We start from the raw sequence: 26,117 nt of genomic DNA on the forward strand, positions 1-26,117 counted from the left end.
ATTTTGACATGAACGGCTTCCCATAGAAAAGAATACTGTTTGCCACAGGGCCGCGTCTTTCTAATGCAGCCCCATAGCGAACAGAAAAATGCATTGACAAGAACCGCTGTGACATACTTCCGACCAATGCCTTTATAAATGACTGCCTGCTAGGCCTGCTGGGAGGTGAACTAGTCCCGGCGTGGTATACGTAAAGTCCTCCGCCAGGCCAAAGGGGAATACTCTGCCCACCAGGAAATAAATCTGGCCAAGTTTGAGACGTTTTTTCAGTTAATATATGTGCTAAAGACAAAAAACAGAAATGTGCAGACCCCTTCTGCATCTACACAGCACAGCGATGGCCCCCTGTTGAATAATACATCCAAGGACACACAAAGTAAGGTAAAGGGCATAATAAAGAGTATTACATTCTCTGCAGATGACCTCTATAGTAAAAAAAAAAAACTATATTTAAGTACAATTAGGGAACATTCTACAGCGAAACATTATGAAAAGTATGGGAAATAAAGCGAAGTTTTTGTAAAGCACACATTTGAAGTACTTTCTCGTTGTCTAAAATGATTAGCTACGTGCTTTATCGTGTAGGTTGACTCAATTGAAAAGGTTTTGTTGTTCCACTAAAATGTACATGGGGCGGTTCTGCAGACACTTTTAGATTGACAACTTTAATTGATGTTATTTTATGTAAACATGTGACCGTGGATTATGAAAAGTAATTCCTCCTTTGCATCTGGCTCTGAGGCACAAGAACTCTTTATCCAAAGAAATGAAAAGCAATTTTCAACACCAGACTAAGAAAGGTCAGACAGGTCAAAAGAGCGCACCCCTCAATGGAAAGAAGAAGTGCACCAGTCGCAGGCCAGACTTCCTCATGAGCAGCACAACCATCCACAGAAGCCACATCTCCAGAAGCACAAGGGTGAGGCACCTCCCAACATGGCTCAGGGTTCGAACTACTGGCATCCAGAAGGGAGACTCAAAGACTCATCCTGTCTCCTGGATTACATAATCACAATTCTATAATATATATGTGTGTTCACCTAGGACCCAAGCTTTACTGGGATTGGAGATCTCTGAAATGAGTGAGCGGTGCAGAAGGGTTGCGAGGATGGGCATTATGCTGAATAGGTCATTTATTTTTATCTGAGAAAAACGTACATTATAAAACTAAGTTGAGAATCCTTTAATATAGACATCGAATGCGCTCTCTGCAGACTTTAGTGAGGAGGATCATTATGCTGAATATGGCATTTATTTTAAATTGAGAAACACATATATTCTAAAATTAATTTGAAAAGATGTCAGCCTGTTTTCTTTCTTTATATAAACTTGATAAAAGTATTTCAGAATTAAATTAAATTTCATTAAAAAGCGTCTGTGCCTTCCCTGAATGTCTATTCACCAAAAACGTCAGGGGTAACGCAATTATCACTTTCATTCACAAACACGTGCTTACACTAGACGCACATTAACGCACTCTCTCACATAAACACACCCTCATTCACAAGCACGCACATAACATACATTTACAACTTATCCCAGCTGCCAGGGAAGGTATTTTTTGACGCAAATCCTGCAAATCTATGAACTAGCGTCCAAAATGTTGACGTTAGTTCCCTAACTACGGCCATGGTGAACCATATCTTAAATACGGCACACACATGGTGGCGTTAGGGGAGTGTTAAGGGATGCAAGAAAAGTGGCACAGCCCTGCGTTAAAAGAAAAGGGCAGACATACCCGGTATTTAAAGATACGGAGCATTCCTGTCCTTTTCCCCTGCGCAGGTGCACAAATTGCTGCCTAGCGCCAATGCAGGCACCCTTGCACTATGTTGCAAGGGTGCCTGCATTGCAAAGATGATTGTTTATGTGCAGGAAGGGACACCTTCCTGCAAATAAACAATCATTATTGGTGTTTTCCTCTTTCAATGTGTGCTGTAGAATACAGCACAGGTCGAAAGTGTGAAAAACGGGGAGAAATAATGTTGTTTCTCCCCTTTGTGCCACTTTAACACCACCCCTGAGGTGGCGTAGAATCTGGGAATGCGTCCGATTCTTTTGGATTCTGATAACGCGTCCATCCCTTATAAATTACTTGTACCTGGACACGTTGGAGGTCGGTGAACCTTTTAGCCGAGTCGGGCTCTCCTCATCCTAGAATAGTCGGGTCACTTAGATCAATAATCAATAACTATTGTAATCGGTACTCAATACTCAATTAATAAATCAGAATAACACCTCAGAAATCAATAACCGTTGGTATTTCGACGAACCATGACCTTTCAGTCATGAATAATCACACCAGTTTATTAAAAGTTAGTGAATTTATTTCCCTATATTAACAAAGCTAGCACAATGTATATAAGTCTCAAAACCAAATTATATATGTATACGAACATTACTAGCTGTCCATAACGGCGGAAGAAACACAATCTACGCAAAATCTGAATTATGATACATTCAGTTATGGCAATGCAAATCACTAATATGAGTAACTGTATTTGACTAATTTCATACATTGGTCAGCATAACAAGATTTCAAATTAGCATGGTGCATCGAATGAATACCTCGACTAACCTCTAATTAGCATTGGCATGTGGGGCTTCTTGCAAAACAAATTTAGTCAACACAAATTTGGAAAACTTCTAGCTTGGGCCCTATAAAAATAGCAGTTGGTACCTAAAAGGAAAAACGCAATGCATAATACAGTTATCCTTTCATATTTACCAAATACAATCAGCATTCAAGAAAAGTCTTCGTCCCTCAGGTACCGGTTCGATCAGCATGGGGCAGATTTCAAAGGGGCAAAGTTAATTGCAAGTTTCCTTGCGGCAGCAAGGAGAATGGGGCAAAGTTACTGCATGGGCAAGACAGGGCAAATCAAAGTTAAAAGTCTCTAGGGTGAGAATTCTTAAAGTCTCTTTCTCTGGAATAGAGAAAAGGGCATCAGGGTGTCGTCCAAAATGGAGTCTGGCATCTGGCTTCAAATTGGCATCAAGGAAAAAATGGCTGACTTCTCTTTGTCCAGTGAGTTTAAGTAAGAAACGTTCCAAATTCTGCAGGGTCTTCCATTTGAGGGTTCATAGGGTGGGTTCAAATTGACCAATGAAAAATGTCTTTCTACTAGTACTCATTTATGCATACATTGTCCGTGGAGCCTTGGAACACAAGTTGCAACATGGTTTGCCAATTATTTCAGTATCTGTACCCTTATTGTCCGCACCTGCAGAGACTGACCTTGTATCAAAGGGGATGAAACCGGCCTAGTACGAAACCTTGGAGATAAGTGTATTAGTCATCTCTACTGGAAAAATACAACTTTAAGCAAGAATATATGTTCCATTAGTTCAAGGAAAAGCCACACAGTTAGAATTTGAAACCAGGCAACTAGGCCACAGCCTCTACTAAATTTAAGCTAAGCATAAAACAGTTTCAATAAGAAATCATGGCACACATTTGCAATTATGATGGATTACTACAATTTTCAATTCTTCATGATTAATAAAGCACGTTTACAAATTATGGCGAACTACCCCGAGGGCACAATTTCCCTCGTACATTATTTTCTTTACTAAAATCACACTACATTATACGATTTTGGTTACATGATATATGAATATATGTTGGACCCTCTTTTTCTGCGTCATCAATCCCTCCTCTGATGACTAATTATGTCATCACATCAAATCTACCCACAAATTTTATTCCATTAAAATTCTGTTTAGCAACTTGGCATATCAATCAACTCCCTCTTCCTATTCGTTCCCTTTGATTTTTCTCTGTATATTTCTATCATTTTATTCTGTTCTTTCTCTTCTCTTTTCCTTTTGCGTCTTGTTTTCAATATTTTGATAGTTTTCCATATTCCCCAAATACCTAATAAACAAATTAATATTATTAATATTCCTTTTACTATTTTCAGTAACAATCCGTTCCAAACGTTGCTGAGTCAATTTCCCACAGAAGCAAATCCTTTTCCAACCTTCTCCCATACTCCTGGTTCTTTCAATTCCTTCAAATCTGTACTTTCGTTAGTTAAATTTATAAGCATCTTTCTAATTTGTCCACTGCTGTCCGGTATATAAGTACAACAGTGACGTGTACCAAGCATTTTGCAAACGCCGCCATCCTTTGCTAAAAGAATGTCTAAGGCAAGCCGATTTTGAAGAGTCATAGCTCTTTCTGCAGCAAATTCAGCATCCATCAGGATTATAGCTCCTGAGAAGTAGACAACTTTCGTATTTTAATTGAATTTAATATGACTCCCACTGAAGGAATCAATGCTCCAAATATATCTCCCACCACACCAGAAGCTGTCTCCCTTTTCTGAACATGATGTGATTCAGACAGCTTTGGAAATTTCTTTAAGTCGTCCAGTTGATAAACCTTTGGGAACACTATTCCCAAATAACATCTCCCATACCATCCTTTATGAAGACGATAATAGGCGTTAAGTCCACAAATATAATATACCCCTGGAATAACTGGGCCTTGTCCATTCAGCATGAACGTCCATTTAGGTTGAAACAAAAACGTATGTTTGCATTCATTCGTTCCCACAAAAACTGTGTCATAATATGATTTATGTCGATGTATACAGAATCCCCCTACGTGCAATGTATCTAAAGCTATTTTCCCTTGTGTCTTTATTGCGGCAAAAGCATAGTTATCTACAGATGTCCTCTTATGTAATTCCTTTTCTAATCTCTCCTTCACCTCCTTCCTCCTGTCGTCAGTGTTATCTAAAAAGCTTATCTCCATTGGTGAAAGTAAGCATGTAAGGTTCTCTCTAAGTGCGTGAGCTGTGTGAAAAGGTGACAATGGTTCAAAGAAACCCCTCATCAATTTTATATAATAATCTCTTGCTACTTTACTCAGATACTCTATTATAGGGATATATGCAAATGTAACGTCCTGATTGGAATAAAAGTAGTGAATGTACTCCTGGCCATAAAATCTGGTCATTATTAAACTACATGTAATTCCATACGTAAGAGGCATGCTATGATATGTCACTCCTTCCACTAGTGAGGTAGGTATTTGTGTGCACACATAACAATCTTTCGCATCCATTGTCTCAACATACTCACTCAACAAGCGATAGAAAACGTTAGACGAAAGTTCCTTCTTATCATGCAAATGTCTTTCGTCTTGTTCGAGTTTCTTTAAAGGAGTTAGTTCAGTAGTAGGTTTAGAAGTAGAAGCATCATTCGTCTCACTCCCATTCTTTCCATGCATTCCAAGAACTATTGCTATAATGATTAGTATGCATGCAGTTATTAGACCTATACACATGTATTTACAACACTTCATCTTATGTCCTTGTGTAGTGTAGCCTGTCATGATCTATATAGAATCAGAAAGTTGAAGACACTTTATCAAATCAGATTTGCAAATATGTATAAAGCTGAACGAGTTCAATGTTCACACAGTTTTCTTTAGCAGCTTAGTCTCTTATCGGTTAGCAGCTTTGTCGCAAAATCGGTTTCAAAGTCAATCAAATTAGCAATGTCTTAGCCGGTTTAAAAGGTCAATCAGGTTATCAATGTCTTTATTCGGTAATATTCATGAAATTTTACTTCTCAAGTGCCAAAGTGTCGTTCTGCTTCTTCGTTCTCAAGACTGAGTGACAAGAATTCGTCTGACCAATCGTTAGTGGCTAAGTATGCCCACTCCGCACCAGAATATCTTTTGCTCTGTATTCTTTTTCTTTTCAATTTTGCATCTCTCTTCGACTCTCTCTCGCTGGTACTTTCTTCCTTGGCCAAGTCTTTCTCTTCACTTGGTGCTGCTATTGCGACAGACACTTCTTTTCTTTTCTCTTTCACCTTTGGCCATTCACTTTCGTTTAATGTTTCTATGATCCTTAATTTTACTGGCGATATGCTTTGTCTTCGTTTTGCACTGTTTCCACTTGATGGACCTGCAACCGCTTCTGGAGGAGTTTGAATAGTTTCGCTCTGTCCTGCCTTGTCTTCTCCCTCTGGGAAGTCAATCAGGTTTTCCTTTTCCTTTCCTGTATCGTCTGCTTCTGGGAAAACCCTCCTCTGATCAGGCTTTCCTGCTCCTTCACCTGTCTCGAGCTCTTTGTCACTGTCACCTGTTTCAGGCTCTTTGTCACCTTCAGCTGTTTCAGGCTCTTTGTCACCTTCAGCTGTTTCAGGCTCTTTGTCACCTTCAGGACCTTCGTCACTTCCTGAGGCTCCTCCTTGGTCCTCCTCGAATGAATCAGTTGCTTCTTCTTCAGAAAATATTTCTCCTTCCTCTATTTCTACATGTTCGTTTCTAGGTCCTCTTCGCTCTGTCTCGGTGCTTGGTACTCTGTTGTCAGACACTGGTGATTTCAGCGCTTCAACTTCCTCATCCGTGGGGCACGTCACCCTCTTCGTGTGACTGGCGTGAATCCAGTTGGGAACTCCCGCACACTTCACAGCGGTGGTAGTCGTCAGAATCACTTGGAAAGGTCCTTTCCAACGGGGTTCCAAACACGACTTCCTCACGTGCTTCTTTATCACGACCCAGTCACCTGCTTTCAGGGCGTGTCCTGGACCTTGGATCGGTGGCAAGGTGGTTGCCTCCACCTGGTGAGAGAAAGAGCGGACCACATCAGCTAGACCTTTGCAGTAGTCTAACACCATATCATCTGTAATATTCAAAAGAGCATTTGCAGGAACTGCTGGAAGTTTCATGGCTCTGCCCATGAGGATCTCATGCGGAGACAGTCCAGTCTTTCTATCAGGGGTGTTTCTCATTGACATTAACACCAAGGGCAATGCGTCAGGCCATTTTAAGTTTGTCGATGCACATATTTTCGCCATCCTTCATTTCAATGTGCCATTCATTTACTCCACTAGTCCTGATGCTTCAGGGCGGTAGCTACAATGCAACTTTTGCTCAATGTTCAGTGCTGCACAAAGTAATTTTATTACTTCGTTATTGAAGTGACTTCCCCTATCTGATTCTAAGGAGTTCGGGAATCCGAAACGTGGTATTAGCTCTCTCAAGAGTAGTTTTGCAACTGTGAGACTGTCATTTCTGCGTGTAGGGTATGCTTCAATCCAGTGACTAAAAATGCACACAACCACCAACACATACTTCAACCCTCCATGCACAGGCATCTCAATAAAGTCCATTTGCATCCTGCTGAAGGGACCCCATGCTCTTCCAATGTGGCTCAAATTTACTACTGTTCCCTTCCCTGCGTTCATTTGTTGGCAAATGACGCAACGATGGCAAACTGCTTCCACAACTCGACGGAATTTGGGGTTAAACCAATCAGTTTTAAACAGTCTAACCATGGCATCCCTTCCAAGATGGGCTTGTCCATGGTAGAATCTGGCTAACTGTGTCAAAAGACTGTTTGGCAGAACAAATTTCCCTTCACTTGAAACCCATAATTCATCTAGTCTCTTCACACATTGTGATTTGGTCCACGAGAGTTTCTCATCTTCACTGACATCATTCTGTAAGGACTTCAATTCATCGATTGTATCTACAACCTTTAGAGCGAAGATTTCGCTTGGTTCAAGTTCTGGCTCATTTATCAAGTTCCATTCATCTCTGAGCAATATACAGTTCAATGCGCAAAACCTTGCGACTTGATCCGCATATCCATTTCCCAGAGAAACATAGGGGGTGATTCTGACTCTGACGGGCGGCGGAGGCCGCCCGCCAGAGTTCCCCCCTCCAAAATACCGCTCCGCGGTTGAAAGACCGCTGAGGGTATTTTGGGTTTTGCACTGGGCTGGCGGGCGACCGCCAAAAGGCCGCCCGCCAGCCCAGTGCAAAACACCCTTCCCACGAGGACGCCAGCTCAGAATTGAGCCGGCGGAGTGGGAAGGTGCGACGGGTGCAGTGGCACCCGTCGCAAATTTCACTGTCTGCAATGCAGACAGTGAAATTCTTTGTGGGGCCCTTTTACGGGGGCCCCACAACACCCCATACCGCCATCCTGTTCCTGGCGGCAGAGCCGCCAGGAACAGGATGGCGGTATGGGGTGTCAGAATCCCCATGGCGGCGCAGCGAGCTGTGCCGCCATGGCGGATTCTTTTGGGCAGCGGAAAACCGGCAGGAGACCGCCGGTTTTCCACTACTGACCGCGGCCAAACCGCCGCGGTCAGAATGCCCTGCTGGGCACCGCCAGCCTGTTGGCGGTGATCCCGCCAACCCTGGCCCCGGCGGTCATGATGACCCCCATAGTCTTGTGATTTCGAGTGTGCACTGCATTTTACCACTGCTACTTCTCCTGGTAACTGGATGGCATGTAACAATTCTCTTATTCTTTCACCATTTTTCACTGGTGATCCTGAAGAGGTCATGAAGCCTCTCTGTGACCACAACTGTCCAAAGTCATGCACTATTCCAAATCCGTACTGGCTTCAGTGTAAATGGTGACTTTCATTAATGCGGAAAGTTGGCATGCTCTAGTAAGGGCTACCAGTTTCGCTACTTGTGCAGAGTAAACTCCTTGAAGCCAAGATGCTTCCAGAACACCTGTTACTGTACATACAGCATATCCTGCTTTCAATATTCCCAGTGCATCTCTCAAACATGAACCATCGACAAAAATAACTTGATCATTTTCTTCCAATCGGGTATCTTTGATATCAGGTCTTGGTTTGGTGCAAAATTCAGTCACCTGAAGACAGTCGTGCTCGATGTCTTCAGCGTTCTCAATTTTGGCATTCTCACTGGGAAACAAGGTTGCTGGATTCAACTTAGTGCACCGTTTCAGCTGCACATTGGGTGATCCCAGAATCATTGTTTCATACCTTGTGAGCCTAGCACCAGTCATGTGCTGTGTTCGGGAACGTGTCAAAAGTATCTCGACTGAGTGAGGGACCATGACTGTTAAAGGGTGTCCCATCACTATTCCTTCACTTTGAGTTAGGCTCATACCAACTGCAGCTACGGCACGCAAGCACCCTGGCAGTGCAGCTGCGACCGGATCCAAAGTAGCTGAAAAATATGCTACTGGTCTGTTTACGCCACCATGGGCTTAAGTCAAGACAGACAAGGAACATGCATCACGTTCATGACAAAACAATGTGAAAGGCTTTGTGTACTCAGGCATACCTAAAGCTGGAGCCCTGCACATGCATTCCTTCAATTCAATGAAAGCATCCATCTCATCTCCTTTCAGCTCTATTTCATCCAGCGCCTCTTTCTGGGTCAGTTTCAGTAAAGGTTTTGCTAGAGTTGAGAAATTGGGAATCCATTGGCGACAATAGCTTACCATTCCCAAAAACGTTCTCACCTCTCTTCTCGTCTTTGGTGGACTCATTTGAAGTACACTTGTTATTCTTTCTTTCATAATCCTTTGTGACCCTTTCTCTATTTGGTGACCCAAATATTTAACTTTCTTCTGGCAGAACTGTAATTTTGAAGGGGACACCTTGTGTCCATTCCTTCCCAAATGGTTCAATAAGGCAATGGTGTCAGCTGTACAGTCACTTTCTGTCTTAGATGCGATCAGCAAATCATCAATGTACTGTACCAGGGTTGATTCAAATGGTAACTCCAATGATTCCAAATCTTTCTTTAGAATCTGATTGAAAATCGATGGTGACTCTGAAAACCCTTGAGGAATTCGACACCAACTGTAGACTTTGTCTAGGAATGTGAAACAAAAGAGAAATTGGCTGTCCTCATGAAGAGGCACAGAAAAGAATGCTTGTGACAAGTCGATGACTGAGAACCACTCAGCGTCACAGGGAACTTGAAACATTATCACAGCTGGATTTGGTACTACGGGACAACATTTGACTATTATGTCATTTATTTTCCTCAAATCCTGAACAATCTGGACCTTTCCACTCGGTTTTATTAGTCCCATGATTGGTGAATTACATGGACTGCTTAACACTTCTTTCAGTACTCCCTGCTTTACAAACTCATCAATGAGTTGGGCGACTTTCATGAGGGTGTCTTGCGCCATATGGTACTGTGGGGTCTGGGGAAAGGTTACATTGGGTTTTACAGTCACTTTCACTGGTTCTACTCCTTTGACCAATCCTACTTCTTTCCCTGTCATATCCCACACTTCCTTTCCGACTGTTTCCTGTAACTCAGCAGGAATGTCTGCTTCAGTGAGCATTGGATAAAGAGTAATCAGAGGAAACTCTTCATCGACAGTTTCCACTTCGTCCCCTCCTACACTGTCCTCTTCTTCCCCATCACTGTTTGTCTGAATTTTAATTCCATCATTTGAACACATAATCGAACACCCCAATTTGCACAATAAGTCTCTCCCTAATAGTGATATCGGGCTTGAGTCACACACCACAAATTTATGTGACCCTTGATAGTTACCAATTCTGACTTGCACTGGATCTGTGATTGGGTTCATCAAGTACCTATTTGCTACTCCCACTACTTGAACTGTTCTCCCTGAAAGTGGCAAATCTGGTACTTCGATGCTCCTAACAGTGGAGCGTGGAGCTCCTGTGTCAACCAAGAATTAAACGCAGTGACCCATAACTCTTCCCTCCACATACGGACCCTTTTGATCAACTTCCAAAGAAGCTGCAAGCATACAATTTCCCTCCTCATCTGAACTTTCACTCTCCCATGCATCGTTTATTCCATTCTCACTATGTAATGGGAATTGGTGTACTGTGTCATTTTGGTTCATCCCTTGACCCGTGACCTGTTGAGGAAGCATTGCTTGCTGCTGATTCATTGGTGCTAAGGGTATTTGCATTTGATGATTAGGTACCATATGTAGGAAGTTGGCTCTGTATGCACTATTTCAAAGTAAGGAATAGTATGCACAGAGTCCAAGGGTTCCCCTTAGAGGTAAGATAGTGGCAAAAAGAGATAATACTAATGCTCCATTTTGTGGTAGTGTGGTCGAGCAGTAGGCTTATCAAAGGAGTAGTGTTAAGCATTTGTTGTACACACACAGGCAATAAATGAGGAACACACACTCAGAGACAAGTCCAGGCCAATAGGTTTTTGTATAGAAAAATATATTTTCTTAGTTTATTTTAAGAACCACAGGTTCAAGATTTACATGTAATACTTTAAATGAAAGGTATTGCAGGTAGGTACTTTAGGAACATTGAATAATCAAAATAGCATACACAGTTTTCACATATAGCTATTTTAAAACTAGACACAGTGCAATTTTCACAGTTCCTATGGGGAGTAAGAGTTTGTTAGTTTTTGCAGGTAAGTAAACCACCTACGGGGTTCAAGTTTGGTTCCAATGTAGCCCATCGTTGGGGTTTCAGAGCAACCTCGAAGTTACCACACCAGCAGCTCAGGGCCGGTCAGGTGCAGAGGTCAAAGTGGTGCCCAAAACGCATAGGCTTCAATAGAGAAGGGGGGGCCCCGGTTCCAGTCTGCCAGCAGGTAAGTACCCGCGCCTTCAGAGGGCAGACCAGGGGGGTTTTGTAGGGCACCGGGGGGGACACAAGTCCACACAGAAAGTACACCCTCAGCGGCACGGGGGCGGCCGGGTGCAGTGTGAAAACAAGCATCGGGTTTGTAATAGAAAGCAATGTGAGACCAAGGGGTCTCTTCAGCGATGCAGGCAGGCAAGGGGGGGGCTCCTCGGGGTAGCCACCACCTGGGCAAGGGAGAGGGCCTCCTGGGGGTCACCCCTGCACTGCAATTCGGATCCTTCAGGTCCTGGGGGCTGCGGGTGCAGTGTCCCTACCAGGCGTCGGGTTCTTAGAAGCAGGCAGTTGCGGTCAGGGGGAGCCTCGGGATTCCCTCTGCAGGCGTCGCTGTGAGGGCTCAGGGGGGGCAACTCTGGCTACTCACGGTCTCGCAGTCGCCGGGAAGTCCGCCCTGAAGTGATTGTTCTCCACAAGTCGAGCCGGGGGCGTCGGGTGCAGAGTGTCAAGTCTCACGCTTCCGGCGGGAAACGCAAGTTGTTTCAAAGTTGCTTCTTTGTTTCAAAGTTGCAGTCTTTGGTGAACAGGGCCGCTGTCCTCGGGAGTTCTTGGTCCTTCCAGATGCAGGGCAGTCCTCTGAGGCTTCACAGGTCACTGGTCCCTGGGGAGAGCGTCACTGGAGCAGTGTCATTAGAAGTGGGGAGACAGGCCGGTAGAGCTGGGGCCAAAGCAGTTGGTGTCTCCGTCTTCTCTGCAGGGTTTTTCAGCTTAGCAGTCCTCTTCTTCTTAGGTTGCAGGAATCTGAGTTCCTAGGTCCTGGGGAGCCCTTAAATACTAAATTTAAGGGCGTGATTAGGTCTGGGGGGTTAGTAGCCAATGGCTACTAGCCCTGAGGGTGGGTACACCCTCTTTGTGCCTCCTCCCAAGGGGAGGGGGTCACATTCCTATCCCTATTGGGGGAATCCTCCACCTGCAAGATGGAGGATTTCTAAAAGTCAGAGTCACCTCAGCTCAGGACACCTTAGAGCAGTGGTTCCCAACCTTTTGACTTCTGTGGACCCCCATTTTATCAATACTGGAGCCCGGGGACCCCCACTGAATCATTATTGGAATCCGGGGACCCCCACTGAGTCATTACTGATAGTTGGAACCTCATATTATTACATTTTCGGAGCAGTCACTGACCCCCTGAGGAGTCTTCGCGGACCCCCAGGGTTCCCCGGCCCACAGGTTGGGAACCACTGCCTTAGGGGCTGTCCTGACTGGCCAGTGACTCCTCCTTGTTTTTCTCATTATCTGGCATTACCTTGCCGCCAAAAGTGGGGCCGTGGCCGGAGGGGGCGGGCAACTCCACTAGCTGGAATGCCCTGGGGTGCTGTAACAAAGGGGGTGAGCCTTTGAGGCTCACCGCCAGGTGTTACAGTTCCTGCAGGGGGAGGTGATAAGCATCTCCACCCAGTACAGGCTTTGTTACTAGCCACAGAGTGACAAAGGCACTCTCCCCATGTGGCCAGCAACATGTCTGGAGTGTGGCAGGTTACTAAAACCAGTCAGCCTACACGGGTAGTCGGTTAAGGTTTCAGGGGGCACCTCTAAGGTGCCCTCTGGGGTGTATGTTACAATAAAATGTACATTGGCATCAGTGTGCATTTATTGTGCTGAGAAGTTTGATACCAAACTTCCCAGTTTTCAGTGTAGCCATTATGGTGCTGTGGAGTTCGTGCATGACAGACTCCCAGACCATATACTCTTATGGCTACCCGGCACTTACAATGTCTAAGGTTTTGCTTAGACACTGTAGGGGCACAGTGCTCATGCACTGGTGCCCTCACCTATGCTATAGTGCAATCTGCCTTAGGGCTGTAAGGCCTGCTAGAGGGGTGACTTATCTATACTGCATAGGCAGTGTGAGGTTGGCATGGCACCCTGAGGGGAGTGCCATGTCGACTTACTCGTTTTGTCCTCACCAGCACACACAAGCTGGCAAGCAGTGTGTCTGTGCTGAGTGAGGGGTCCCCAGGGTGGCATTAGATATGCTGCATCCCTTAGAGACCTTCTCTGGCATCAGGGCCTTTGGTACCAGGGGTACCAGTTACAAGGGACTTACCTGGATGCCAGGGTGTGCCAATTGTGGAAACAAAAGTACAGGTTAGGGAAAGAACACTGGTGCTGGGGCCTGGTTAGCAGGCGTCAGCACACTTTCAAATCAAAACTTAGCATCAGCAAAGGCAAAAAGTCAGGGGGTAACCATGCCAAGGAGGCATTTCCTTACACAACCCCCCCCCCCACCCCAAACGAAAGAGGATGAGACTAACCTTTCCCAAGAGAGTCTTCATTTTCTAAGTGGAAGAACCTGGAAAGGCCATCTGCATTGGCATGGGCAGTCCCAGGTCTGTGTTCCACTATAAAGTCCATTCCCTGTAGGTAGATGGACCACCTCAACAGTTTTGGATTTTCACCTTTCATTTGCATCAGCCATCTGAGAGGTCTGTGGTCAGTTTGAACTACAAAGTGAGTACCAAAGAGGTATGGTCTCAGCTTCTTCAGGGACCAAACCACAGCAAAGGCCTCCCTCTCAATGGCACTCCAACGCTGCTCCCTGGGGAGTAACCTCCTGCTAATGAAAGCAACAGGCTGGTCAAGGCCATCATCATTTGTTTGGGACAAAACTGCCCTGTCCCATGTTCAGAGGCATCTGTCTGCACAATGAACTGCTTGGAGTAATCTGGAGCTTTTAGAACTGGTGCTGTGCACCTTGCTTGTTTCAGGGTGTCAAAGGCCTGTTGGCATTCTACAGTCCAGTTTACTTTCTGGGGCATTTTCTTGGAGGTAAGTTCTGTGAGGGCTGTCACTATGGATCCATATCCCTTCACAAACCTCCTGTAGTACCCATTCAAGCCAAGGAATGCCCTGACTTGAGTCTGGGTTTTTGAAGCTGCCCAGTCCAGAATAGTCTGGATCTTAGGCAGGAGTGGCTGAACTTGGCCTCCATCTACAAGGTGTCCCAAGTAAACCACAGTTCCCTGCCCTATCTGGCATTTGGATGCCTTGATAGAGAGGCCTGCTGATTGCAGAGCCTTCAAAACCTTCTTCAGGTGGACCAGGTGATCCTGCCAGCTGGAGCTAAAGACAGCAATATCGTCAAGATAAGCTGCACTAAAGGACTCCAAACCAGCAAGGACTTGATTCACCAACCTTTGGAAGGTGGCAGGGGCATTCTTTAAACCAAAGGGCATAACAGTAAACTGATAATGCCCATCAGGTGTGGAGAATGCTGTCTTTTCTTTTGCTCCTGGTGCCATTTTGATTTGCCATTACCCTGCTGTTAAGTCAAAGGTACTTAAGAATTTGGCAGCACCCAATTTGTCAATCAGTTCATCAGCCCTTGGAATGGGATGGGCATCTGTCTTGGTGACAGAATTAAGTCCTCTGTAGTCCACACAAAACCTCATCCCTCTCTTTCCATCTTTGGTGTGAGGTTTGGGGACTAAGACCACTGGGCTAGCCCAGGGGCTGTCAGAGTGCTCAATGACTCCCAATTCCAGCATCTTGTGGACTTCCACTTTGATGCTTTCCTTAACTTGGTCAGACTGTGTGAATATTTTGTTTTTGACAGGCATGCTGTCTCCTGTGTCCACATCATGGGTACACAGGTGTGTCTGACCAGGGGTTAGGGAAAAGAGAGCTCAGCAAACTGTTGCAGGACATTCCTACAATCAGATTGCTGTTGGCAAGAGAGGGTGTCTGAGTAGATCACTCCATCAACTGAACCATCCTTAGGGTTTGTGGAGAGGAGATCAGGGAGAGGTTCACTCTCAGCTTCCTGGTCCTCATCTGTTACCATCAACATATTCACATCAGCCCTGTCATGGAAGAGCTTAAGGCGGTTCACATGGATCACCCTCTTGGGGCTCCTGCTAGTGCCTAGGTCCACCAGGTAGGTGACATGACTCTTCTTTTCTAGCACTGGGTAAGGACCACTCCATCTGTCCTGAAGTGCCCTGGGAGCCACAGGCTCCAAAACCCAGACTTTATGCCCTGGTTGAAATTCAACCATTGCAGCCTTTTGGTCATACCAAAACTTCTGGAGCTGTTGGCTGGCCTCAAGGTTTTTACTTGCCTTTTCCATGTACTCTGCCATCCTTGAACGTAGGCCAAGTACATAGTCCACTATATCTTGCTTAGGCTCATGAAGAGGTCTCTCCCAGCCTTCTTTCACAAGAGCTAGTGGTCCCCTTACAGGGTGGCCAAACAGAAGTTCAAAGGGTGGGAACCCTACTCCCTTCTGAGGCACCTCTCTGTAAGCGAAAAGCAGACATGGCAAGAGGACATCCCATCTCCTTTTGAGTTTTTCAGGGAGCCCCATGATCATGCCTTTTAATGTCTTGTTGAATCTCTCAACAAGGCCATTAGTTTGTGGATGGTATGGTGTAGTGAATTTGTAAGTCACGCCACACTCATTCCACATGTGTTTCAGGTATGCTGACATGAAGTTGGTACCTCTGTCAGACACCACCTCCTTAGGGAAACCCACTCTGGTAAAGATACCAATGAGGGCCTTGGCTACTGCAGGGGCAGTAGTCGACCTAAGGGGAATTGCTTCAGGGTATCTAGTAGCATGATCCACTACTACTAGTATGTACATGTTCCCTGAGGCTGTGGGAGGTTCAAGTGGACCCACTATGTCCACACCCACTCTTTCAAAGGGGACCCCCACCACTGGAAGTGGAATGAGGGGGGCCTTTGGGTGTCCACCTGTCTTACCACTGGCTTGACAGGTGGTACAGGAGACACAAAACTCCTTGACCTTCTGGGACATGTTGGGCCAATAGAAGTGGTTGACTAGTCTCTCCCACGTCTTGGTTTGTCCCAAATGCCCAGCAAGAGGAATATCATGGGCTAAGGTCAGTATGAACTCCCTAAACTCCTGAGGCACTACCACTCTCCTAGTGGCACCAGGTTTGGGATCTCTTGCCTCAGTGTAAAGGAGTCCATCTTCCCAATAGACCCTATGTGTTCCAGTTTTCTTGCCATTGGACTCTTCAGCAGCTTGCTGCCTAAGGCCTTCAAGAGACAGGTTTCTTGCCCCTTACACAACTGCTCCCTTGAGGGTCCCCCTGGGCCTAGGAGCTCAACCTGATAAGGTTCTAACTCCAGGGGCTCAGTTCCCTCAGAGGGCAGAACTTCTTCCTGAGAAGAGAGGTTCTCTTTTTGTTGTTGTGTTGCAGCTGGTTTCCCAGTTGTCTTTCATTTTCTCTTGGTAGGATGGGCCCTTTTTCCAGGCTCCAGCTCTACTTTTTCACCCCGAGCCTTGCACTGTGCCCTTGTCTTGACACACACCAGTTCAGGGATACCCAGCATGGCTGCATGGGTTTTCAATTCTACCTCAGCCCATGCTGAGGACTCCAGGTCATTTCCAAGCAAACAGTCTACAGGGATATTTGAGGAGACCACCACCTGTTTCTGGCCATTGACCCCTCCCCACTCTAAAGTTACCATAGCCATGGGATGTACTTTAGTCTGATTGTCAGCGTTGGTGACTGGATAAGTTTGTCCAGCCAGGTATTGACCAGGGAAAACCAGTTTCTCTGTCACCATGGTGACACTGGCACCTGTATCCCTTAGGCCTTCCACACTTGTCCCAATAATTAAGAGCTGCTGCCTGTATTTTTGCATGTTAGGGGGCCAGGCAGCCGGTGTGGCTAAATCCACCCCACCCTCAGAGACTAATGTAGCTTCAGTGTGACATCTGATTTGCTCTGGGCACACTGTTGATCCCATTTGGAGACTAGCCATTCCAGTGTTAGCTGGAGTGGAGTTAGAAGTGGTGCTTTTCTTGGGACAGGCCTTGTCTCCAGTTTGGTGTCCAGGATGATTACAGCTACGACACCAGGCCTTTTTGGGATCAAAGTTTTTACCCTTGTACCCAAAAAATTGGTTTGTGAAGAGGCTCTGGGCCCACCCTTCTGTGCAGGTTTTTGGGGGCTTGTAGAAGACTCTTTACTATTTTTATTTTTGGATGTCTCAACACTCTTCCCCTGGGGAGGCTTTGTGACCCCCTTCTTTTGGTCACCCCCTGTGGAAGTCTTGGTCACCCTAGTCTTGACCCAATGGTCCGCCGTCTTTCCCAATTCTTGGGGAGAAATTGGTCCTAGGTCTACCAGATGCTGATGCAGTTTATCATTTGAACAATTACTTAATAGGTGTTCTTTCACAAATAAATTGTACAGCCCATCATAATCATTTACACCACTGCCTTGAATCCAACCGTCCAGTGTTTTCACTGAGTAGTCCACAAAATCAACCCAGGTCTGGCTCGAGGATTTTTGAGCCCCCCTGAACCTAATTCTATACTCCTCAGTGGAGAATCCAAAGCCCTCAATCAGGGTACCCTTCATGAGGTCATAAGATTCTGCATCTTTTCCAGAGAGTGTGAGGAGTCTATCCCTACACTTTCCAGTGAACATTTCCCAAAGGAGAGCACCCCAGTGAGATCTGTTTACTTTTCTGGTTGCACAAGCCCTCTCAAAAGCTGTGAACCATTTGGTGATGTCATCACCATCTTCATATTTAGTTACAATCCCTTTAGGGATTTTCAACATGTCAGGAGAATCTCTGACCCTATTTATGTTGCTGCCACCATGGATGGGACCAAAACCCATTTCTTGTCTTTCCCTTTCTATGGCTAGGAGCTGTCTCTCTAAAGCCAATCTTTTGGCCATCCTGGCTAACAGGAGGTCATCTTCACTGAGGCTATCCTCAGTGGTTACAGAGGTGCTGGACCCTCCTGTGAGGGAAGCAGCATCTCTGACTATCACGGTTGGAGTCAGGGTTTGAGGGACCCTGTTCTCCCTAATTAGGACTGGAGGGGGGAATTCTCCTCCAAGTCACTAGCTTCATCCTCTGGGAGGTCATCCTCAGAGGGGTGGCTTTTTCAAACTCTGCCAGCAGCTCCTGGAGCTGTATTTTGGAAGGTCTTATGCCAACTGGTATTTTCTTTATTTTGCAGAGAGACCTTAGCTCCCTCATCTTAAGATGGAGGTAAGGGGTGATGTCGAGTTCCATCACATTCTCTTCTGCACTAGACATTATGGGGGTCATTCTGACCCTGGCGGTCACCGACCGCCAGGGCCAACGACCGCGGAAGCACCGCCAACAGGCTGGCGGTGCTTCCTGGGCCATTCTGACTGCGGCGGTAAAGCCGCGGTCAGAAAAGGGCAACCGGCGGTTTCCAGCCGGTTTACCCCTGGCCCAGGGAATCCTCCATGGCGGCGCTGCTTGCAGCGCCGCCATGGGGATTCCGACCCCCTTCCCGCCATCCTGTTCCTGGCGGTTTTTACCGGCAGGAACAGGATGGCGGGAACAGGTGTCGTGGGGCCCCTGGGTGCCCCTGCACTGCCCATGCCACTGGCACGGGCAGTGCAGGGGCCCCCTAACAGGGCCCCATAAAGATTTTCAGTGTCTGCTTTGCAGACATTGAAAATCGCAACGGGTGCCACTGCTCCCGTCGCACCCCTACAACTCCGCCGGCTCCATTCGGAGCCGGCTTCATTGTTGAGGGGGGTTTCCCGCTGGGCCGGCGGGCGGCCTTCTGGCGGTCGCCCGCCGGCCCAGCGGGAAAGCCAGAATGGCCGCCGCGGTCTTTTGACCGCGGTGCGGTCATTCGGCGGTTCCCTCCAGGCGGGCCCCCTATGTTTCTAAAAAATTGAATACTTTTTAAGAATCTAAAACTATTTCTAGAACTTAATTCAAACTTTCACAAAACTTTTAAACTCTAAAAGAAATGCTAACAGGGACTAACACAAGGCCCTAGCAGCACTTTTAATAATTTAGAAAAATAGCTCAAATTGCAAAAATTTGTTTCTAGTGACAATTTTGGGAATTTAGTTGTGTGATCAGGTATTGGCTGGGTAGTCCAGCAAATGCAAAGTCTTGTGCCCCACCGCTGATCCACCAATGTAGGAAGTTGGCTCTGTATGCACTATTTCAAAGTAAGGAATAGTATGCACAGAGTCCAAGGGTTCCCCTTAGAGGTAAGATAGTGGCAAAAAGAGATAATACTAATGCTCTATTTTGTGGTAGTGTGGTCGAGCAGTAGGCTTATCAAAGGAGTAGTGTTAAGCATTTGTTGTACAAACACAGGCAATAAATGAGGAACACACACTCAGAGACAAGTCCAGGCCAATAGGTTTTTGTATAGAAAAATATATTTTCTTAGTTTATTTTAAGAACCACAGGTTCAAGATTTACATGTAATACTTTAAATGAAAGGTATTGCAGGTAGGTACTTTAGGAACATTGAATAATCAAAATAGCATACACAGTTTTCACATAAATCACATATAGCTATTTTAAAACTAGACACACTGCAATTTTCACAGTTCCTAGGGGGAGTAAGAGTTTGTTAGTTTTTGCAGGTAAGTAAACCACCTACGGGGTTCAAGTTTGGGTCCAAGGTAGCCCACCGTTGGGGGTTCAGAGCAACCCCAAAGTTACTACACCAGCAGCTCAGGGCCGGTCAGGTGCAGAGGTCAAAGGGGTGCCCAAAACGCATGGGCTTCAATGGAGAAGGGGGTGTCCGGGTTCCAGTCTGCCAGCAGGTAAGTACCCGCGCCTTCGGAGGGCAGACCAGGGGGGTTTTGTAGGGCACCGGGGGGGGACACAAGTCCACACAGAAAGTACACCCTCAGCGGCAGGGGGTGGCCGGGTGCAGTGTGCAAACAAGCATCAGGTTTGTAATAGAAAGCAATGGGAGACCAAGGGGTCTCTTCAGCGATGCAGGCAGGCAAGGGGGGGGCTCCTCAGGGTAGCCACCACCTGGGCAAGGGAGAGGGCCTCCTGGGGGTCACTCCTGCACTAGAGTTCGGATCCTTCAGGTCCTGGGGGCTGCGGGTGCAGTGTCCCTACCAGGCGTCGGGTTCTTAGAAGCAGGCAGTCGCGGTCAGGGGGAGCCTCGGGATTCCCTGTGCAGGCGTCGCTGTGAGGGCTCAGGGGGGGCAACTCTGGCTACTCACGGTCTCGCAGTCGCCGGGGAGTCCTCCCTGAAGTGATTGTTCTCCACAAGTCGAGCCGGGGGCGTCGGGTGCAGAGTGTCAAGTCTCACGCTTCCGGCGGGAAACGCAGGTTGTTTCAAAGTTGCTTCTTTGTTTCAAAGTTGCAGTCTTTGGTGAACAGGGCCGCTGTCCTCGGGAGTTCTTGGTCCTTCTAGATGCAGGGCAGTCCTCTGAGGCTTAAGAGGTCACTGGTCCCTGGGGAGAGCGTCGCTGGAGCAGTGTCTTTAGAAGTGGGGATACAGGCCGGTAGAGCTGGGGCCAAAGCAGTTGGTGTCTCCGTCTTCTCTGCAGGGTTTTCAGCTTAGCAGTCCTCTTCTTCTTAGGTTGCAGGAATCTGAGTTCCTAGGTTCTGGGGAGCCCTTAAATACTAAATTTAAGAGCGTGTTTAGGTCTGGGGGGTTAGTAGCCAATGGCTACTATCCCTGAGGGTGGGTACACCCTCTTTGTGCCTCCTCCCAAGGGGAGGGGGTCACATTCCTATCCCTATTGGGGGAATCCTCCATCTGCAAGATGGAGGATTTCTAAAAGTCAGAGTCACCTCAGCTCAGGACACCTTAGGGGCTGTCCTGACTGGCCAGTGACTCCTCCTTGTCTTTCTCATTATCTCCTCCGGCCTTGCCGCCAAAAGTGGGGCCGTGGCCGGAGGGGGCGGGCAACTCCACTAGCTAGAATGCCCTGGGGTGCTGTAACAAAGGGGGTGAGCCTTTGAGGCTCACCGCCAGGTGTTACAGTTCCTGCAGGGGGAGGTGATAAGCATCTCCACCCAGTACAGGCTTTGTTACTAGCCACAGAGTGACAAAGGCACTCTCCCCATGTGGCCAGCAACATGTCTGGAATGTGGCAGGCTGCTAAAACCAGTCAGCCTACATGGGTAGTCGGTTAAGGTTTCAGGGGGCACCTCTAAGGTGCCTTCTGGGGTGTATGTTACAATAAAATGCACACTGGCATCAGTGTGCATTTATTGTGCTGAGAAGTTTGATACCAAACTTCCCAGTTTTCAGTGTAGCCATTATGGTGCTGTGGAGTTTGTGCATGACAGACTCCCAGACCATATACTCTTATGGCTACCCGGCACTTACAATGTCTAAGGTTTTGTTTAGACACTGTAGGGGCACAGTGCTCATGCACTGGTGCCCTCACCTATGGTATAGTGCACCCTGCCTTAGGGCTGTAAGGCCTGCTAGAGGGGTGACTTATCTATACTGCATAGGCAGTGTGAGGTTGGCATGGCACCCTGAGGGGAGTGCCATGTCGACTTACTCGTTTTGTCCTCACCAGCACACACAAGCTGGCAAGCAGTGTGTCAGTGCTGAGTGAGGGGTCCCCAGGGTGGCATAAGATATGCTGCATCCCTTAGAGACTTCCCTGGCATCAGGGCCCTTGGTACCTGGACTTGCCGCCAAAAGTGGGGGCTGTGTCCAGGGGGCGGGCATCTCCACTAGCTGGATTGCCCTGGGGCATTGTAACACGAAGCCTGAGCCTTTGAGGCTCACTGCTAGGTGTTACAGTTCCTGCAGGGGGAAGGTGTGAAGCATCTCCACCCAGAGCAGGCTTTTGTTTCTGTCCCCAGAGAGCACAAAGGCCCTCACCACATGGGGTCAGAAACTCGTCTCTCAGCAGCAGGCTGGCACAGACCAGTCAGTCCTGCACTGAAGAATTGGGTAAAATACAGGGGGCATCTCTAAGATGCCCTCTGTGTGCATTTTTTAATAAATCAAACACTGGCATCAGTGTGGGTTTATCATTCTGAGAAGTTTGATACCAAACTTCCCAGTATTCAGTGTAGCCATTATGGAGCTGCGGAGTTTGTTTTTGACAGACTCCCCGACCATATACTCTTATGGCTACCCTGCACTTACAATGTCTAAGGTTTTGCTTAGACACTGTAGGGGCATAGTGCTCATGCACCTATGCCCTCAACTGTGGTATAGTGCACCCTGCCTTAGGGCTGTAAGGCTTGCTAGAGGGGTGACTTACCTATGCCACAGGCAGTGTGAGGTTGGCATGGCACCCTGAGGGGAGTGCCATGTTGACTTAGTAATTTTCTCCCCACCAGCACACACAAGCGGGCAAGCAGTGTGTATGTGCTGAGTGAGGGGTCCCTAGGAGAGCATAAGACATGCTGCAGCACTTAGAGACCTTCCCTGGCATCAGGGCCCTTGGTACCAGGGGTACCAGTTACAAGGGACTTACCTGGATGCCAGGGTGTGCCAATTGTGGAAACAAAAGTACAGGTTAGGGAAAGAACACTGGTGATGGGGCCTGGTTAGCAGGCCTCAGCACACTTTCAAATCAAAACTTAGCATCAGCAAAGGCAAAAAGTCAGGGGGTAACCATGCCAAGGAGGCATTTCCTTACACCATAGGAAACTGCTGTTGCATTGGCTGCAACTGTGCCATTTGCACACGGGGCATTTGCACCTGTTGCGATTGCATGGGTTATAAACCCTGCATCTGGTTTACATTATTTTGATAATTTGGATTTGGACCTCTCAATTTTGGTCCTCTCATATTCTGAAATGCATTGACATCATTGTTTTGCTGACCTACACCTTCCTGCACCATCATTGGGCACTCCCGTTTCCAATGCCCGACGATTCCGCACGTGTGACATGGCATCACCTTCTTCATTGCTTGTATGCCATTTGGAATCATAACAGTATTTAAATCAGGACCATTATTCACAAAACCTCCTCGGCCTCTGCCTCTCATCTGCGGCTGAAACATAGCATTTCCCTGCTGTTGCTGCTGCAGCATCTGTTGCTGAAAACCTTGCAAACCTTGCAAACCTGTCTGAGCTGCTCTAAGCTGCATCACCATCACCTTTTCTTTCAACCTTTTCTGCTTTGTCTCAATCTCATCACTGCAGTATTTTGCATAGTTCAACACTTCATCGATCGATTTTGACTGCCAACAAATCAAATATGTTTTAATCATCTGGCTGATTTCAGGTCTCAACCCTTCCACAAATCTGAACACAAAATGGAGCATGTCCTTTGCCTCCATCGTTTCCGTGCCACTGTAATTTTTAAACGCTTTCAACAATCTCTCATAGTACGCATGTATTGACACTTTAACCTCTTGGGCTGGTCTGTCAATCCTCTGCCAATCTACATTTTTCGACGCAACCTTTGTTTTCAAGTGCTCGATCACCTTATGGTATAGACTCATTACCGTAGGTGATGGTGCACCTGTGTCCCTATCTCTCTCTGGTTCACTCGTCGGCCAACCTACAGCCCTTTTACAATCTTCCCACAAATCTGCCGGAACCACAATTTCAAATAAGGTATTCAGGTCTTCCCAGAGACATTTTGCGAGTTTCACAAATCTATCTGTTTGTTGATACCACTCGATCAGTTTCTCTCTTAGTTTAGGGAAATCATCCGTAAAGGATTGAATATCGCACCTGTGCCACGGTACATGTACAAGTTTTCCCCCTGCTGTCTCTCTCATTGGTAACATGTTTATCAGGTCGTCATTCTGTTGTGCTTTCTCATTCCGCTCTGGGGTATTTTCTTTCTTTTTGTCCTTTTTCTTAACCCATCTACTTTCCCACTTATCTAAACATCTCCAGACCTGTGTGCTCTGCAGGATCTCCTTAAGGCGTGTTTTCATCCCTGCAGATCTCATGTGTTCAAAGTCTTTTGTCTCGAAGTCTAGCCTGTAACTTCTGCTCAGGTGTTTGGTCTTACCTATATCGATCTCATTCCTATCTGCAATTTCTTGTAACTTTTTATGTATGCTGCTTACTTCTCTTGAAATTCTAGGGCACATATATCTCAGCTCTTCTTCTGTGTATAATTCTAATCTGTTCAGACCCATTGTTCCCTCTACCAGTTCATCTGCCTCCATGCCCAATCTTATTTTATTCAGGTATTCTTCTCCCTTACCGCTGGATGTACTCTGTGGGGAGTTCAGGCTGTTGAACCATTGCGTTAGCTGTTGTGCATTCAGTCCCATCAATGTAGCACTTACATCAACTGCTACTGATGGTTGCTGTAACGTTTCAGTCTTTGAAGTTAGTCGTACTATTAGTGGTGGACTTGACCTTACCACAGTTGACGGAGCACAAATTCGAATTGGACTAAATTCCGACAAGGACCCAGATCCATTTGACAGTGTCGCTATCGGAGTTGTTTCTAGAGTGTTTTCTAGGCATCGTCTCCCTGTCCCACTTTGTATCACTACCCCTTGGTCGCATACGTTTGGGTTTGCCTGTATGTACAGTGGTACTGGCGGACCTACAGTGATAGGCAGAGATATTGCGTCTGGATTCTGTCTGTTCCCTGAATTCTGTGGCATATTAATCCCCACATTATGGTTCATCATTGCTGGCATACCTAACTGGTTCTCTGTCACTCGAGTATACCTCAGCACTTCTTGTGCCTGCTTTTGAGGCATCAAAAATTGTGTTGATTCGGCTTGAATCAATGTCGGTCTTTGATCATTTTGTCCTCCCTGCGCCATTAATTCAGAAGTCATTCCCATGTTGTGCTCATCACAGCAGTGCCTTTGAACCTGTGGCTGATAATTATCAACAGATTTCAATTTAGGCACGTCAGGATATATTCTCTGAATTTGTGGTATTTGTGGTGATAAAGGCATATCAGAACTGCCCTGCCTCTGAGATATTCTCAAATTCGGTGTTACATTACCCTGTATTGGTTCTGGAGGGGCAGTACTAATGCTTGAGCCTTTTTCGCTTTCCACATATGGTGGCGGGCGATCATTCAGCAATTGAATAATGAACTCCTCATCGTCTGACTCGTCTGACCTTTTCGAGTTTCTTTTGTTCTCTCTATCTCTGGACTGACTCCTGTTTGTTTTATAGGTAGCTTTCCTTCCTTCCGTTTCTGCTTCATCAGTAATTGCTGGAAACAATTTAGGGGGTCATTCCGACCCCGGCGGGCGGTGGGCGCCGCCCGCCGGGCGGAAACCTCCAAAAGACCGCTCCGCGGTCAAATGACCGCGGGGGTCATTACAACTTTCCCGCTGGGCCGGCAGGCGATCTCCAAAAGATCGCCCGCCGGCCCAGTGGGAAAGCCCCTGCAAAGAGGAAGCCGGCTCCGAATAGAGCCGGCGGATTTGCAGGGGTGCGACGGGTGCAGTGGCACCCGTCGCGATTTTCAGTGTCTGCAAAGCAGACACTGAAAATCTTTGTGGGGCCCTGTTAGGGGGCCCCTGCACTGCCCATGCCAGTGGCATGGGCAGTGCAGGGGCCCCACGACACCCGTTCCTGCCAGCCTCTTCCTGGCGGTGTAAACCGCCAGGAACAGGCTGGCGGGAAGGGGGTCGGAATCCCCATGGCGGTGCTGCAAACAGCGCCGCCATGGAGGATTCCCTGGGCCAGGGGAAAACCGGCGGGAAACCGCCAGTTCCCCTTTTCTGACCGCGGCTTTACCGCTGCGGTCAGAATGGCCCGGGAAGCACCGCCAGCCTGTTGGCGGTGCTTCCTCTGCCCTCCACCCTGGCGGTTTGAAACCGCCAGGGTCGGAATGAGGGCCTTAATTCCCTGCAGTACGTCTGATCTCCAAACCTTTTGTGAGCTATCCCTGCTAGCATCCGCTAATGTCTTTTCTACTTTTCTTATTCTTGTCTCAAATTTCTTTTGTTGTTGGTTTCTAGCTATTAGCTCCCAAATTACTAGTGCCTCAAACTGTGCTAGTCTTGGAGGTACTTTCATGTTGTATAGCGCAAATCTTAGATTCTCCAAAACCCTTAG

Source organism: Pleurodeles waltl, chromosome 9 (genome assembly GCF_031143425.1).
Source record: "Pleurodeles waltl isolate 20211129_DDA chromosome 9, aPleWal1.hap1.20221129, whole genome shotgun sequence".
Classification (NCBI taxonomy): Eukaryota; Metazoa; Chordata; class Amphibia; order Caudata; family Salamandridae; genus Pleurodeles; species Pleurodeles waltl.